At 36.1% G+C, this 17,766-nt stretch overlaps 1 pseudogene; it reads right to left on the bottom strand.

The window, feature by feature from the left end:
- Window positions 1-264: 264 nt before the first annotated feature.
- Window positions 265-8,176, bottom strand: LOC132364421 (eukaryotic translation initiation factor 3 subunit E-like; annotated as a pseudogene).
- Between the last annotated feature and the right edge of the window lie 9,590 nt (window positions 8,177-17,766).

Below are 17,766 nucleotides of genomic sequence, written 5' to 3'. Positions count from 1 at the left end.
CAGATACCTGACACTGAGGCAGGGGTGCAGTTTTAATTGCACAAAATCATCATTTGTCCAAATGGTACATCTTTTTCTAATTCATCTCCCTACTTCAGGAGTCTATGTTTTATTTTATTATTTTTTTATTTTTTATTTTATTTTTTAATGAAGCACAGCCAATTTTATTCAAAGTCTCCAAAATTTATATTTAACATGTTAATTGTTTCTAAAATGTTTCACCTTTGTAAAATGGTTTTATTTCACCTTTCTTTTATAGATTTTTCATTTTTTCTGTACAGTTCTTCGGGAGAAGCCAGAGTCCTGAATTACACAGTTAGGAACCTCTGACCTACTATTCTGATTTTCTTCTCAATATTCATGGCCAACACCTGGCTTTTAAATGAAAAGCTTTTGGTCTTTTCAATCACTTGCTGATAGGGTGAGACTGCACTGTTACCCATAGCCACATGACATAATTTAGAATCAATCTTGGCATCCAGTCTTGTATTTCTAATCAAATTTACATCCCACTTTTCAGCTTCTTCTGGAGTCATGTTCAGTTTATCTGCCAACATGTTAATGCTGATACACTGATGGATGTGACAAAAAGTCTCAAATATGAAGAGACAGACATTTTTAATGAAGTCCTCCAGACAAGCCACCAAGAAAAAAATCATTCACTAGCACTGATTCACATTCCCTCAGCTTTTTCTGAGCCCCGTCAAAGTGAAGGTTAACATATAAGCATTCAACAAACTCTGTAATTGGGTCTTTACATGTGTAAGACTCCTGTTGAATAACGTGGACCAGATCTTTTAGCACCTGCGGCGTTTTCAAACATCTTTCTTTGTTATGACTGCTGTGGTCAAACAGTGGAGAATATGTGGACACATCGTCTGAATTGCATTAAGATACTGCGGATGGTAAAGGAAGAGATCGATAATGTTATCACGCCCTTGGGGTTATTGAAGAAAACAAACAGAGACTAATGAATGAGCCATGTTCGCTGCTGAAGAGACTGAAGTGGAGAACTCACTGAATTGTATCTATGGTCTCTTTTAGCCATGTAAGGTCTTCCATGGCTGCATCCCAATTCTGCATTAGATTTCAGAAGCCAGTTTTCCCCAGAGTGAACTCAAAGCATTTCTATCCGTTGCTGGAACCAACACTCTAAAGAAGTAAAGATATTCTGCAGCTCAAGAGTAATTTCCACATTTATATAGGAATTTTGCATACCGAGAGTGTCTCTAAAAATTCCTGCCTAAAACCATGTTTGTCTGCCAGGTAGTCAAACCGCATCTGACCATCCCTGTTTGACTGCATTTGCTTTGTAGTTTCTGGATCTTCAAACATCTTCACAATTGGTTCTGTTTCTGTCTGAAGCTGTTTCAGTTGTGCAGCAACAGTGGTTCTTTTTTCTCTCAAAGCATGAGGAATATCATCAGAACAAAGGTTTTAGTATACATCCATAGCAAAGGCTACCGTATTGTTATCACTAAGAAGATCCACTTTCCCTTGTAATAATTCTTTTTCATTATATATCTCCTTTACAGAGAGAAACTCAAGCAATGAAAAGACTAGATGCCGATCCGAAAAGTGTGCAATGTGAGAAGTCAAGTCGTACTCCACCTTCTTGCCAAGGAAAAGTAAAGTGTAGGAGTCTATTTTTTAAATTTAAACCCAGTAAGCCAAGGAATTTAGGCCAATTTGTTAGTTCCTGAAATATGGAAAGAAAGCAACCACAATTAATGCTGGTGCTATAGTATTGGGTTGGCCAAAAAGTTCCTTTGGTTTTTAAGTTAAAAATAAAAGACACATTTTTCATTTTCACCAAGAACTTTATTGAACAACTTATTCACCCTTTTGTTCCACTACCTTCTGCTATTTTCCAGGCAACTTCATAATTCCACCTTCCCAAAACTTTTTATTTTTTTGAGCAAAGAACTGTTCCAGGTGCCTTTTACAGTCATCCAGGGAATTGAAATTTTTTCCATTAAGAGAATTTTGTAAAGACCGAAATCAATGGAAATCTGAAAGTGCAATGTCTGGTGAATACAGCAGATGAATCAGAACTTCCCAGCCACTGTAACAGTTTTTGCCTGGTCATCAAAGAAACATGTAGTCCTGCGCTATCCTGATGGAAGATTATGCATTTTCTGTTGACTACTTCCAGACGCGTTTTGTTGAGTGCTGCTTTCAGTTGGTCTAACTGGGAGCAGTACTTGCTGGAATTAATCATTTGGTTTTCTGAAGGAGCTCATAATAGAAGCCTCCCTTCCAACACCACCATATACACAACATCACTTTCTTTGGATGAAGACTGACCTTTGGTGTAGATGGTGGTGGTTCATTTCGCTTGCCCCATGATCTCTTCCATTCCACATTATTGTGCACTATCCACTTCTCATCACCCGTCACAATTTGTTTTAAAAACAGAATGTTTTCCTTACGTGTAAGTAGAGAATCGTATGCGGAAATATAGTCAAGATTTTTTTTGCGTAACTTATGTGGAACCCAAACATCAAAGTGATTAACATAATCAAGCTGGTGCAAATGATTTTCAGCTCTTGATTTGGATATTTTGAGTATGTCGGCTATCTCCCACGTGGTATAAGGTTGATTGTTCTCAATTATTGTCTCGATTTGATGGCTATCAACTTCAACTGGCCTACCCGACCATGGAGCATCATCCAGCGAGAAATCTCCAGCACAAAATTTCACAAACCACTTTTGACATGTTCAATCAGTCACAGCACCTTCACCATACACTGCATAAATCCTTTTTTTGCGTTTCAGTTGCATTCTTACCTTTCTTGAAATAATAAAGCATAATATGCTGAAACTGTTGCTTTTTTCTTCCATCTTCAATATTAAAATGGCTACACAAAAATTCACCAATTTTTATAAGTTTTTTTTTTTATTTTAATGCACGCTGATATGATAGCTGTCACAATACAATCAAACAAAATTGTTTCTAATGAAGTTAGACAACTAAGCGCTACTAGAGCCATCTTACGGAAAAAAACAAACGAACTTTATGCTCAACCCAATAACTTTATGGTTACATGACCTTAACTAAGTGGTCTAACTCCTCTAGGAGTTCCCTAAAACATGAATTGAAGTTGTTGGAATGAGTAATCTCAAATGCTCTTTCATCTCTGAAGTCTAATAATCCTATGTTTAAAATAAAGTAAGAGAGTATCTGAATAGAAAAATATCATGAGCATTGACACCAGGCAGATCTGGGTTCAAACCCACATTCAGAAAACTTCCTTGCTGAATGGCTTTGGATGAATCATTTAATCTCTCTGAGTTTCAGCTGACTTATCTGCAAAATAGAGAAAACAATTCTTGCTTCATAAGAACAAGTAAAACTGAAGAATAATGAGTTCCAATATAAATATTCAATATTTTCTTAAAATCATTGAAGAAAACAATTCTCCCATTATATTTCTGTCCTTGGTAAGATAAAAAATCACATAGAATGAAAAATCACACCTACCCCCATATCAAATCTCCCCTCTCCCAATACTGCAAGGTTTAAATACAATAGTTAAATTTTTAAAAAAAGACTGGAAAGAAGGAAGGAAGAGATAGAAAGACATGGAGAAAAGAAAAGAGGAAGGGCTGTGGGGAAAAAAAGAAATATTTTTTAATTCCAGAAAAGAACTCTTTCTCCTTAACCCAAAATGACTAAGTTAAATCATGACAGTACAAAGATACATAGAACATATGGAAAGTTACATACTATAAAAATTAAATTGTCAACAGCTATATATGAAAGGCATGACTACAAAAGGAATAAACATAAGCACTATAAGAAATATTTAACAGGTAAATACTACTTAAAATAGTTTTGGAAGTCCTAGCCAAAGCAAGTAGGCAAGAAAAATAAAGGCATCTAAATTGGAAAGGAAGAAGTAAAACTGTCACTCTTTGCAGATGACATAATATTATATGTAGAAAACCCTAAAGTCTCTACCAAAAAACTGTTAAAAGTAATAAATGAATTCAGTAAAGTTGTAGGATACAAAATCAACGTGAAAAATCTGCTGTGTTTCTATGCACTAACAACAAACTCTCAGGAAGAGAAATTAAGAAAACCATTGCACTTATAATTGCATCAAAAAGAATAAAATACTCAGGGATAAATTTAACCAAGGTGAAAAACCTGTATTCTGAAAACTATAAGACACTGATTAAAGAAATTAAAGAAGACACAAATAAATGGAAAGATATTCCATGCTCATGTATTGGAAGAATTAATATTGTTAAAATGTGCATATTACACAAAGCAATATACAGACTCAGTGAAATCCCTATCAAAATTCCAATGGCACTTTTTCACAGAAAAAAAAGATCCTAAAACCTGTGTGGAGCCACAAAAGACCCCAAGTAGACAAAGCAATCTTGAGAAAGAAGAACAAAGCTGGAGGCATCACACTCCCTGACTTCAAACTATATTGCAAAGCTATAGTCATCGAAACAATATGGAACTGGCCTAAAAAAAGAGACATAGAACAATAGAACAAATAGGTAGTTCCCAAATAAACTCAATGTATATGGTCAATTAATTTATGACAAAGGAGCCAAGAATATACAAGGAGGAAAGGACAGTCTCATCAATGAATAGTGTTGGAAAAACTGGACAGCAACATACAACAGAATGAAACTGGACCACTGTCTTACACCATACACAAAAATTAACTCAAATGGATTAAAGACTTGAATGTGAGACCTGAAACCAGAAAAGTCCTAGAAGAAAACATAGGAGGTAATTTCCTTGGCATAGCTTTTGTGATTTTTTTTTTTTTTTTGGATTTGAAACCAAAAGCAAGGGCGACAAAAGCAACAACAAAAGTGAGACTGCATTAAACTAAAAAGCTTCTATACTGCATAGGAAATCATCAACAAAATAAAAGACAACCTATTAAATGGGAGAAAATATTTTCAAATCATATATCTAATGAGGGGTTAATATCCAAAATATATAAAGAACTCATACAACTCATTAGCAAAAACAATTCAATTTAAAAATGAGCACAGGGCCTGAATAGACATTTGTCCAAAGAAGACATACAGATGGCCTACATGTACATGAAAATGTGCTCAGTGTCATTAATCATCAGGGAAATGCAAATTGAAACCACAATATCACCTCACACCTGTTAGAATAGTATTATCAAAAAGACAAAAGATAAAAAATGCTAGCGAGGATGTGGAGAAAAAGGAACCCTTGTACACTGTTTGTGGGAATGTAAATTGGTGCAGCCACTATAGAGTATGTAAGTCCCTCAAAAAATTAAAAATAGAACTACCATATGATCCAGCAATTCCACTTCTGTGTATTTACCCAAAGAAAGCAGAAACACTAACTCAAAAAGATATATGCACCCCCATGTTCATTGCAGCATTAGGTAAAATAACCAAGATACAGAAACAACCTAATTGTCCATCAATGAATGAAAGGATAAAGAAGATGTGCTGTATATTTGTATACACTGGACTATTATTCAGCAAAAAAAAAAAAAAAAAAAAGAATAAAATCTTTCTATTTGTGACAGTATAGGTGCTGAGCATATTATACTAAGTGAGCATATTATACTAAGTGAAATAAGTCAGACAAAAAATGACGAACACTGTAGAGTCTCACTTATATGTGGAATCGAAAATAAAAAATAAAAAGAAGCTCATAGATACAGAGAACAGCAGATTGGTGGTTGCAAATGGATGAAAGGAGTCAAAAGGTGCAAACTTCCACTTATGAAATAAGTAAGTCATAGGGATGTAATGCACAGCATGGTGACTATAGTTGATAATACTGTCTTGCATATTTGAAAGTTAAGAGAGTAGGTCTTAAAAGTTCTCATCACAAGAAAAAAATTATGAAGCTGTGTATGGTAACAGATCTTTCCTAGATTTACTGTAGTGATTATTTCTCAATATATACAAATATCAAATCATTATGCTACATGCCTGAAACTAATATCATGTTGTATGTCAATTATCTCTTTATAAAATAAATTGTCAACAGCTGTATATGAAAAATATGACCACAAAAAATGTATGGAAGCACTATGAGAAATATTTAACAGGTATCTATAAAAGAAAAGATCAGTCATTAAGATGGCAAATTCTCAAGAGTGCTTTTAAAGGATGGTAAGTGGTATACTATTTTCTAGAAATGCTGGAAACAGTGTGGCCATAGAGGCTCCAACTAAATGTTGTTTGAATCTTTATTCCAACACTGTGATCCAGTAATGTGACTTTGGGCCACAGCCTTGATACCAACACCTATCAAATGTAGATTATACTACCTACTTCTCTAATGAATCTGTTGCTTACTAGCCTGGCGACCACATAACAAAATCAATTTAAATGCTCCCAGTCAGTTTCTGATCTATCGCTAAGTTTTATCTCTTCTGAGCATTAAATGAGATAATGCATTTAAAGCACTTGCACATAGTAGTCATTCAATAAATATCAATAAATAATTAATATAAAGATTAGCATAAAAGTTCCAGTAACATGCAGCTAAAGATATTTACATGTGGATACCATCATTTCAATTACTTTAACACCCTAGGATTTTTAGCTCTGTCAAATGAATCTAAAATATGGTTTCTTCAAAAACTGATAAAGGTTAAATGAAGATGAATTAATTTTCTACAGATTCTATTACTTTTCATGGGACAAAGGAAAAACATGGCTACCTTAAGATTCACATTTTCCATAGAAGTCAAGTCATAGCACTACCATATCTGAATGTTGGTCAATGTATCCAAATAGCCAAACATAATAACACAAGCAGTACTTGCCTAAAACACAAATAAGTCCACTATTTATGTGTGGGCCCTGAACATTGTTTTTTAGAAATCCCAAGAATATGATAATGTCTCAGCAAATATCGTTTTATCTTCTTAGTATCTGAAATTCCAAAATTTAGTGCTTCTTTAAGTTTAAAGCTGTGATCCCTCTTATCATATTCAAATACTCCTGAGAAACATACTTTTTAATGTAATCATTGGTCCTTCATACTTATTCTCATCTATAATCATGATTTTGACCAACTGCTTCCCCTGACACAGCCGGCCTCATAGCCCAGGTGACTTTTCCACTCCTCTTTGGCTGTGTACTTACAGTCCAATATAAGCCCATTTGAAATGATTAAACAGCAGTGAAACTGCTCACACTATGAACTAAATGTCTTTATTTTTATGTTTTATTATATTTTATAAGTAAATATGGAGGTATATTTCACAGATCTTAAAAAATACAAGTCAAAGAAAATCAGTATCATATTTCACTCAGAGATATCCTATGTAAATAGCATCAAAGAATTCATACCCTGCTATTTTCATATATCAGAAGTATTTTCACTGATGATTAAGTATTTTTATAAGTAACTGTTCTAATGAATGTGTAATATGCATTCACACACTTGTGCTATAATTGTTTTCAACAACCCTGATTGTTAATGCTAATTTTTCTGCATGACAATAAATATATTTATAAATAAACACGTGAGAACCTACGTATTACTTTAGCTTCCTAAGAGGGGAATTCCTGATCCAAAGTTAATAAATCATCTACTTTTGCTAAGTACTTTATTTGCTTTCCTGAAAGATCATAGAAGTTAACTTTAAATAAGATCACTATCTAAATCCTTCCAGTAACATTTACTTTTAGTTTAATGGAAAAATAACTAATTCATGTTCATTGCAGAAAATTTAGAAGATACGGGGAAAAATGAAAAGTTCTGAGAAATTTTACCATTTACAATGAATAGTTGTCCTTGTTTTCACCAGAGCTTTTCCGTGCATATTACACACATATTTTTTTAAAGGACAATACAGAATATACAATTTTGAGCTCTACTTTCTTTTTCTCTTTACATGGTATCATAAGCATTTTCTAATGTTCAATTCTCTTTTTTCTTCTTTATCCCAGTAGTCACCACTGTCTACACTGTTGCCTTAATCAGAAACTCAGAGGAATCACTCCAGACACAACTTTCTCTCCTTTTCCAACATCAACAGCTTAAGCCCTCGCATGCCCTCTTCTAGAATAACTCATGTGAGCTTCAGCTTCCCTCCAACCATATTTCCACTGTTTCTCTCACTTGTGCTATTGCAGGTACCCCTTACCAGGTCTTTCTACCTCCAACCCAGCCATCTTGTATCCCATAATCCATGATGCTAGAGAATCTTCTTTCTAATATTGAGACAAAATCCTGTTATCCCAATGATTACAATGATTTGTTTAAGATAAAACCCTGGTTTTTCAGTGTAACGTCATTCTCATTCACTTCTTTAGCTTCCTTCATCTCTTGACATTGTCCCAGTTATAACTTACCCTCAGGAAATGCCAACCCACTTGTTCTTCCTTGATTGTGTGTTGCTCTCCATGAGTACGTAAATTCGCTATTAAAAGTCTCCTGTAGAGACTATGGAGACACACAATACCTATATTTAAGTCCTGGCTGTGCCTGCTGTTGACCTTGGGCAATTCACTTAACTTGTAGGTACTTCAGTTTCCTCACTTGTAAAATTAGGTTAGTAACAGTGTTTACCCATGGGATAGTGATGAGGAGTGAATGAGTTCATATTTGTAAGGAGCTTGGAACAGTAACCCACACAAGTAAGTGCTATGTAAATGTCTCCTAAATTGAGGCTTTCATGTTGCCCTGTTATAATGCTTAGCTTGCCCACCCTGCTTAACTTTGAGATCGCTCCAAAAGCATTTTTCTGAAACTAGACCGAGATGCCTGCCTCTACTCTTTGACCTTTGTGCTATCACTCTGCGCACAGTGTTGAAATCGTCTACATTTGTGACTCCCAAAATGGTCAGTTGTCTGAGAGAAGAGGTTGTCTTTCCTCTCTTCATTGCCAGAATCTAGCACAAAGCCTAAGCAAGGCCCTGCTGGTTGTGGGCCATCAGTATCTGTTTTGCAAATGAACTGGCAATTTTGATTAAGGTCTTGTTCACTACTTGTTCTTTTCATGTGCATTGTGTTTTCAAGACCCTAGTTAAATTTAAGAAAATAGTTTAACGACCAGTCCTTACAATAGATTACAAGAATGCAATCTAATTTTAAAAAGAGACCGAGTCAGAATCCACTTTTATCTGCCATTTTACTATATTATTTTCATGCAGAAAGCAAGTAGCACATGCCACATAGTGCTTTAAAAATTAGCAACCCACCAGTCATATTTACTAAGATTAAAAGTTGTAGCAATCAGAACTAAGCATGATAAGAAGACATGAAAGACATAAAAAGGCATAGACCCTACTTTTAAAGGTGCTTGGGGGTGCTCTTGAGTTTCAGAGTATACATCCACAAGATTATTTAAGAATACTTAAAGACCTGTGACAGGCTATAATTCAGAGGATAAGCAAACTAGAACAATGTCTTATCCATAAGTATAAAGAATACATAAATGGAACCAGTAGGACAGAATCATTCAGCTCAACAATGAAATGACTTTTAATTCAGATTATTAAGTCAGACAATTGTACAAGGATTTGAAGAGAGGTTAAAAATATCTATGAGAGATGAATAGCACACTTAGTCACGAAAGTAGAAATAAAACAGATGAACTGAAAAGAAGATTTTTGGAGGTTGTAAAGCAGTTGGCAAATTCTCTCTTTCTGACATTCTATCAGGAAATGAAATAGGTGAGTACGCTACAAAGCCTGGAATTCTCTTTCCATACAAGTCTTTAAGGAAAGATGAGTAAGATGAAACCACCTTGTAAATGAAGATGCTGCAAATATATAGATATTCTTGTAACACCACTAATGTTATTATGAAGTTTATAACAACAGTACTAATAGTAAATAATAACATAGTAATAGTATAACAAAGGATATAATGGTGAAGATTACCATTATATTAATAGAATAGGGAAAGCAAGATATAAGGACAAATATAAATATTCTAGATTATGTTATTTACATACTTGAAAAACTGAATACCTGAGTATCTAACATAAACTATACCAAAGAACATGCTATTACTTTCCTAATAAAAAGAAAGAGCTTCAAAGGCAAACAAATAATTTCCAAAGTCTTTTTGTCTCCAAGTCACTCTTACACAAGAGGAATTTGATGAGTTAAGTGTAAATGAATAAGAAACATGTGGATTACATTTTCTTTAAAAATACACAAGGGTTTAAAAATAAAGGAGAAAAAGTGTTTGGCACAATGCATTTTCCGTAAAGCCAAACCAAAAACATTTGAGACAGTTTTAGATTGTAGTATGACCTTCCACATTGTTGTGTTTGTCTATTAACCTAAAAATAAACACTGTTTTTCAGTAGGAGAACTGAAGTCATAAAATATACACCAAGGTATGGATATGAATGAATAATTTCTTAAGGATTTAACTGAGTTTTTTTTTTTTTTTTAATAATCTCCCATCCAGAGATGTTGAAGCAAATGCCCACCATATGTGTCATACTCTGTGTCTATTCCATTATTTCTTCATAATGTTTCTGGTTCATGTATTAAAGGAGACAACATCTGAATATGTGTAAAAAAAAAAATGTCAACCTTCCCCTAGTGGTAAGATTGACTTAACCTCAACTTGTACTCTTCAAATAGTTCCAATGTATTCTCAGTTTGCATCATTTTTAATACTTTGGTCCATGCTTTATTCCAATTGCTGCCTATGTATTTGTTGGAAACACATTGTCTATGATGACACTCTTTTCCTGTAAATAGGCAAGAATTGTACTGAAACTTGAAGAGCTGGGTTATTTTGAGATTTACTGGTGAGTAAGTCAAGATTGTGGAACACACCATTATGCCAGGCAATGTCCAACTTGACAGCCTGCAACAAGTGGAGAGAACAATTAAGCAAGAACACGAAAAAAAGTTGGTGTTTTTATTTTTGTTGTTTGCTGCTGTCTCACCTGGTGTTTCTATTCAAGCACGCCTGACACTTCAGTGATTTGGGATCATTGTTTTGTTCTTCTTGAAATATTGATATTGTAATGATCATTTTGCTATTCCTCAAATTCTCCCAATCATCATGCAACTTTATCCCTTTATCCCTATCCCAACTTCATCAACTTTATCCCTTTTATGCCAAGCACAAAGTTTTGTCAGTTATTTATTTGTACCTTTCCTCAAAGTCATCCTTTCTTTTTTCTTTCCATGGCCAGCTTCCCAAAGGAGACACTTATCTCTCTACCTCTAACCTGCAGTTACAAAAAGGAAGAAATCAACAGTCTCCCTTCCACTTCAAGTATGAACCCATAGCCTGATGACAGCAACTGGGGTTTGGGCACTTATTCTGCATTTCTGGGCTGCTTTGCTGATACTGCTTATTCTATCATTTTCTACTTAATAATCTTTGAAAACACCCCATTGTTCAAAAGCTAAAATCCTAGCCCAGAATACTAGAAAGCAGTATTTACTCAATAAATATTTGTTGAAAGAATGGAAGTATTCCTCTCATTTATAGCTGTCTAAAATCTATCTCCAAACCACCTCTTACTACATTTTGAAGCACATAAACTCTGTGGTAGGCAGAATGGCTCTCCAAAGATATCCATCCCCTAATCATTGGAACCTATGGCTATGTTATGCTACATAGTAAAAGAAACTTTGTAGATATAAATTAAGGTTACAGACTTTAAAATAGGGAATATAATATGGATTATCCAGGCGTGTTCAATATAATCACATGAACACTTAAAGGTAGAGAATCTTTTCTGACTGGAGGCAGAAAAATTGTGTCAGAAGGGAAAGCAAGATATATGTGACAGAAGGGAAAATCAGAGAGATTCCAAGCATGAGCCAATTTGATGTGCCCTTGCTGACTCTGAGATGCAGGGACCCACAGGGAAGGACCTAAGAGCCACTAGATGCTAATAACAGCCCTCAGCAGACAGCCAGCAAGGAAATGTGGACCTCAGTCCTACAATCACAAGGAACTGGATTCTTCCAAAAACTTGAATGAGTTTGGAAGAAAATTCTCCCAGGGCCTCTTGATAAAAGCCCAGTTGAACAACATCTTTATTCCAGAGCAGAGAAGAGAAACAGGGCAGAGTAAATAGCCAGCGAACAGAACTGTAGGATAATAAATTTGTGTTATTTTAAGCTAAGTTTTTTTAATTTGTTACAGAAGCAATAGAAAACTAATACACTCTCAAATAAGTCATCCTTGAGTTATACCCATGCGTGTCATTACCTTCACCTGTGATTGGCACACTACTTATGACAGTAACACTCTTTTTATATCAATTCCCAACCCAACTCTAACTCACAGAAACTTCTTTAAAAAAATTGCACTGGGTCCCTCCCAGCAAAATATTTTAATTAGTTAAGGTTTGTAAAAGAAAATACTTAGGAGAATCTCTTTGGTTTAATTAAAAGAACAGTATACCTTTTGGGTTACTTGATACTGTATACGACTTTCTCTTTTGATTTATAACTATAGGCATTTAAGAAAAAAAATGAAAGCCAGTGCTTAGCAAACCTAAATATGCATGTATAACATCTAGAGATTCTATTAAACTGCAGATTCAGATTCAGTAGGTCTGGGGTAGGACTGGAGATTCTACATTTCTTGTGAGCTTTAATTATATTCTGTCACTTATTTTTTTGTGTGACCTTGGGTAAATTATTTCAGAATCTGAACCTAAATTTTCTCATCTGTGAAATGGATATAATAAGTAAAAATGTGATCATGAATATAAGGGAAATGCTGCTTCTTGTGCCCTGTAACACAACCCCTTAGCCTACTGTAATCTAAGCTGCATTTTTCACAGACAGAGCTCATCACACTTATCACATCCCATATGAAACTATAGCCATATTTTTCTACTTTTCTGTTATAGCAACTCAGGAAGTATCAGCAAAGCAGCCCAGAAATTCAGAGAGTGAATGCCCTTGGATGAATCCATCAATCAGTGGAGCTAGGGATTAGTAATCAAGGTCCCAGGCTCCGCTTCTTCATTCAACAAGTACATTCAACACAGTTCTTTAGAGAGAATGAAGCCCACAGTGGGATTAAGTGCCAGTTGTTATCAGTGAGAACAAATAGCTTCTTTTCCTGTGTCACTTTCCTCATCTCTTCATTTATGTTTCTGGTTATCACCTTCTAAATAAGCTACATTTTAATAAGTCCTCATCTTAAGTTCTGCTTTTAGCACCACGATCACTCATACTTTCACCTGTTTTAGAATGGGTTGAGCAGCAGGAGAGAGAGAGAGAGAGAGAAAACATTGGCTTATGGTGTAACTTTAATATTGAACTGTATGGGGACAATGGTAATTTTAAAGACCATGGAATAAGCCGAATTTTTAATTTGTTTGTGTGTTTGTTTGTTTGTTTATATTGGAAACCTTGCAGAAAGAGAATGACAGTCTGACGTTATCCACTTATGAATTCAGGGAATGCTGGGAAAGCCAAAGGGCCTTCATGGAAATTTTTCAAAACTTTCGTTTCCTACGGCTAGGGGTAAACTTTGCTGAAATTCGAGCACAGGATTTAATAGTAAATGTAGAAAAATTGCAAAGGAGACAATGTTCGGCCTCAGTGTCTTCTAGGCTAAAATTATGGTGAAGATACAGAGTAAGCAGGAGCCTGAGGTCTGGAATGGTGATAGCTGTTGTACCCAAGAAGGCATGCATTAGTGAGAAGAACACTAGCATCTTTGAGAAGTTCATTGTGGCTGTCTTCTGTAAGACAGAATTAGCAGGAGGAGATGATGCCATGAGAGATAGGGTCCTCGTGTCAATGAAGATGACACGGTTCCCGAATAGCAAAGACCAGATGGTGGCACATAGCCATCAGGAGCAAAGTCAATATAATTACTATAAAGCACAGCAATACTAATGTGATAAACAAGGGGTCCTTAACTTAAGGGGTTCTTTGACAATTATAAGACACTGTGATATGTCTAGGAGTGAAATAAATGAGTAGCCAGCAAGGGTGATACTGGATATGAATAAAAAACCCCAAGAGATAACAAACCAAGGCTTCTATTAGCTTCTGCAATGAAAAATCACTATTCCTTGCCCAGTTTCCAGATCTGAGCTAACCTCACACATAGCGCCTGGTGACCAAAAGGGAGATAAATTCTCTTGAGGAAAGACTCTGTCATGCCACCAAAAGCACGTATAGTAAATGTTTCACCAATCTCACCTTGAAAGAACCTATGGCCTTAAAGTAACTGCATATTGAGGAGGAAGAATACCCAAAATCTATCATGAGGCATTGAAAACTGAGCCTTACTTGATACTGAAATTAAAGTGACCCTAATCCCTAATATATTATTGAAAGGCAGTAAATGGATTTCTGGACTAAACCTATCTTGCAATGAATCCAGTCATTCATGGACTTACCCTATGTCATTTTCTAAAACCCTGAGTTTTTAATCAGGGTTTAAATAAGTATTTAGAAGTTGTTGGAAACCTTACGTTAGATTTCTGATCTAGAGAATAAGAGATAATAAGATAATAAGGGTAAAATATCAAGAGCACACTTGAGGTTACCCTACTCTTCCTGAACATGGTAGTGAATCAGATGTAATGCTGCATCTAAGCTGGAAGCATGTCATCACAGGATCAAAGTAAATCTGACAGAATGTAAGAATAGTCTCATAAAAGCTCAGCCAAAATGCCAGCATGGGGACGACACCTTCTGTGGTTAGGACACTGCCTTCTCTGATACAATATTCATATTTAATCGGCAGGTATTATATCATGCCTGTACCCAGTACTAGAATACACAGGTGTGGGAATCAAATGTTGAAAGAAGGATGAACCATTGTCACCATGCCTCTCAGTGACCCACTGGGGAGTTTGTGCTGCTCATTCCTGCAACTTTAAATTCTGCAAGATCCAAGATCTTTAACCCCAGCAGGGAAATGTTTCTTCTAAGGGATATACTAAGGAGTCCTCCAATCCTAAAGCTTCAACTTATGATTAGTAATTCTGGGCCCCTCATACCTGTAGACCAGCACGTAAATAAAGGAATTAGTAAACTGACAGCGTTGTTGACTGTGATTATCGTGAATTTCTATGGTTGCTGTCACGTCATGGAGGCATGGAGGAGTACTGGGGGCACTGAGGTGGATCACTGTGGCTTCTGTCCGCCTTTCTATGTTCAACGATAACAGAAAAAGGCATTTTCAGCAATAACTGCCTGAAAAGGGGCAAGGCAACCAAAGACGCAGATGCCTAAGGGATGAAGGTCTGTGTTTCTCTTTTAGGCAAGCAGCTTATACGTCAACTGGGGAGCTGGCCAAGTGTGGGAGGACTCTAGAATGGGTGGTAGAGGAGGGAAATGATGAACCTAAGGCATAGAACTGGGACGCACAGCTGCAGCAGGAAATAGAGCCCGCTATACTAACCCTGTCTTTAACCCTTTTTCTCAAGAGGTGGTGGCCAGACACACCTTTGAAAAGTTATTAAAAAGCTGAACTTCATGTGAGGCAGTGACATTTCTGAGCAGTGAAAACGGATGCTGGGCTTCCCTGGTGGCGCAGTGGTTGAGAACCTGCCTGCCAATGCAGGGGACACGGGTTCGAGCCCTGGTCTGGGAAGATCCCACATGCCGCGGAGCAACTAGGCCCGTGAGCCACAACTACTGAGCCTGCGCGTCTGGAGCCTGTGCTCCGCAACAAGTGAGGCCGCGATAGTGAGAGGCCCGCGCACCGCGATGAAGAGTGGCCCCCGCTCGCCGCAACTAGAGAAAGCCCTCGTACAGAAACGAAGACCCAACACAGCCATAAATAAATAAATAAAAATTAAAAAATAAAATAAAATAAAAAGCAGAGTTTAAAAAAAAAAAAAAAAAAAGGATGCTGTAGAATACCATTTGGGGGCTCTGTGTTAAGGTCCCCTGAGCAAACCTGCAATGTCAGCCGCAACTGTGGAGTGCTCCCTGCCATGCACTCAAGCAGCATCTCACCCATGTGCCGGCTGCTTTGCTATTCTGATTGATAGCTTTTGCAGAAGTTACAGGAAGCTCACTCACCCTGCACACAGGGTAGCTTGGAAGTGTGAGATGACTAATGCCCATAGGGCACAACCCTCAACAGTGATGGACAGACGTGATGGCGAAGGACCCAGCTTTCTCTCCTTCAGAGAAACAATTCTAAGGGTCCCCAGCAGGACCGAGCCGCAGTTGCCCTCAGTGGTAATTTACTCTTTATTGGAATCTAGTCCTTCCATGCCTCATCCATCTTACTCTATCATACAGTCGGCCTACCGTCATTAGTTTACAATATTTATATGAACAAATGCGGTGTCCCTAGGCCCCTTCTTCTCAGGGCAGCTGGTTAAAACCCTATGAGAAATGCCTGAGCCTTGCAATATCTCATCAGCCTCCCAGCCGCACCTACCTCAACCTAATGTGTTTTTAAATGTATGAATGGTCAAACCTGGAGTAAAACATTTAAGATGACGGCAGAGTTTAAACTTTGGGAATTATAAAATTCCAGATTCAAGGTGACTCTTAATTGATTCCATTTAAAACAGAACCACTTATATCAAGAAAATGAACTTGAATAAAATTATAAGTAGGTGAGAGTATGAGTAGGCATGCTATGGTTAATTGATAGGAAACATAGTTATTTTATCAGACTAGATATGCCCAGTGAATAAATATGAATAGTTAGAACCTTTTATAAAACTTCTGAAGAAATAATATCTTTATATATTATTTCTGCATGTATTAGATTCAAAGACTTTAAGAGAAATCCTTGGATCATAGAATGTTAAACAGGAAGGACCTTGAAGAGCTTCCAATTCTGTCCTCTGTCTTTCTGTTGTCTTTCTTGCCCAGGAAAATCAATGTAGCATTAAGGTTAAACACAGAATCTGGAGCCAGATAAGCTTGGTTCCGGTCCTGACTGTGACCAAACTAATGCATTTTTCCATCTCTCAGTTTCTCACGCCTGCAATGGGGATGATAATAGGAGTAGCTAATGACAGGGCTATTGGAGAACTGAGTGACTTAACACATAGGAGATCTTAAAACAATTTGTTACATGCTAACAACACAATAAGTTTTATTATTTTTGTTTGTTTGTTTTCCTTCATTCAGCAACTGTTTATTGAGCACCTGCTATATGAAGTCACTGACCAGGTGCTAGAACTATAAAGACAACTGTCATGGTCTATGCCTTCAAGATTCTAAGAAACTGGGAAGAAATGAATACAAGATGGAAAGGACAGTGCAACAGGATAAATGAATATATTTCCCTGGAGCAGTCTTTTCAGATGAGATGATATTTTAACTAGCTCTTGAAGGTTAAGTAAGAACATTCTGGGAAGTTGTTGCTGCTGCTGCTGCTGATAATGATGATAATAAATAGTAATTAATAATACAATCTTTAGTTAGTGGGTAACATTTATTTGCTCCTCACGATAGGCCAATTTGTAATATCAATATGTATTATTTTGCTTAATCTTCATGAGTTTGGTTTCATTTTTTTGTTTGTTTCTTTATTGAAGTATAGTTGATTTAAAATGTTGTGTTAGTTTCAGGTATACAGCAAAGTGATTCAATATATATATATATATATATATATATATATATATATATATATATTCTTTCTCAGATCCTCAGCCACATTCCCCTGAGGTCAATATGGAATATATATATATATATATATATATATATATATATATATATATATTCTTTCTCAGATCCTTTTCCACTATACATTATTACAAGGTATTGAATACCGTTCCCTGTGCTATAGCGTAAGACCTTGTTGTTTATGTACTTTATATGTTGTAGTGTGTATCTGTTAGTCCCAAG

The sequence above is a fragment of the Balaenoptera ricei genome, chromosome 4, assembly GCF_028023285.1.
Source record: "Balaenoptera ricei isolate mBalRic1 chromosome 4, mBalRic1.hap2, whole genome shotgun sequence".
Lineage (NCBI taxonomy): Eukaryota > Metazoa > Chordata > Mammalia > Artiodactyla > Balaenopteridae > Balaenoptera > Balaenoptera ricei.
The sequence above is the reverse complement of the archived record's forward strand: the minus strand, read 5'-3'. Positions and strand labels throughout refer to the sequence as shown.